Genomic DNA, 1119 nt, shown 5'->3' on the forward strand with positions numbered 1-1119 from the left:
GCATGAGTCAGCAGTTTTGCTGAGATTAAGCTGAGAGCGAACTGCCAACAGAAAATAAACGAGTTCACTTTGAGCCTTCAGCTCTGGAGCTGCTGTGGTCGGTGAAGTTTCTTCCTGTCGGGAGAAATCTGCTGAAACGTTCAGAGCTTTGGTGGAGGGTCACGTCACATTAACACTTTACTAAAAGCAGGTTAGAATAAAACTACAGATTTACATTTTTACTGTTTCTGCAGCAAATACAACCTGATTACTCAGGTTTTATCAGGATGATTTGGATGCGTCGCGCCGCCTTCAGTCGCTGCTAATAAAAACACAAATAAGGCCGTTTGTCATGTCTGAAGGCTGAGATTTATTTGTTTATTTTATTTATTTATCAGCTCAGGCTGATTGGATTAAAGAGCTTTTTCTCATCAGCCTCTGAAGGAAACATGATTGATGAAGGAGAAGTGGCCCACTCCTGTTTTATTTATGCTTTACCTTCTTCCTGTTTGGTTGACGGACAGGTGGATGGACAGGTTCTGACACAAGGGGGACTCTGGTCCTGGACCAGGACCTCCTGCTCTTCACCCTGACTGACCGGCTCTCAGCTTTTTGCTGCGTCAGCAGAATAATTCTGTTAGAAGCATSGAGGAGGGTCCGCCGTCTCGATGTAAGTTTGGATCTAATTTGGTATAAAAATAGTTAAAAGTGAGTTTTGAAATACCTGACATGAAAAGACAAATGACAATAAGAATAGATTTAAAAAATTTTTGTTATATAACATTTTGTTCTGGCATCAGATTATAAAARTCTTCAGGGATTAAAACACTTCAGCAGGACAGAAAGACTGGGATTAATGAGTCGTAAACAGCTGGCCTCTTTTTACAAACTGACTCTGGATTCACGTTTTTTTCTCTCCAGATAAACATTAAAACAGTTACAGGAGTCCAGTTCTGTAGGGTTTTAAAGGACCTGAGGAGTCCAGTTCTGTAGGGTTTTAAAGGACCTGAGGAGTCCAGTTCTGTAGGGTTTTACAGGACCTGAAGAGTCCAGTTCTGTAGGGTTTTAAAGGACCTGAGGAGTCCAGTTCTGTAGGGTTTTAAAGGACATGAAGAGTCCAGTTCTGTATGGTTTTAAAGG

General features: G+C 41.4%; 1 protein-coding gene across 1 annotated transcript in view; it reads left to right on the top strand.

Annotated features, from left to right (window-relative positions):
- Positions 1 to 506: 506 nt before the first annotated feature.
- LOC106530455 (inactive dipeptidyl peptidase 10) overlaps positions 507 to 1119 on the top strand; it is a gene marked incomplete in the record, with an annotated part of 77409 nt that continues 76796 nt past the window's right edge. Inside the window, 1 exon segment of the mRNA XM_014026075.1 lies at positions 507 to 649.

Source organism: Austrofundulus limnaeus, unplaced genomic scaffold, assembly GCF_001266775.1.
Source record: "Austrofundulus limnaeus strain Quisiro unplaced genomic scaffold, Austrofundulus_limnaeus-1.0 Scaffold523, whole genome shotgun sequence".
Classification (NCBI taxonomy): domain Eukaryota; kingdom Metazoa; phylum Chordata; class Actinopteri; order Cyprinodontiformes; family Rivulidae; genus Austrofundulus; species Austrofundulus limnaeus.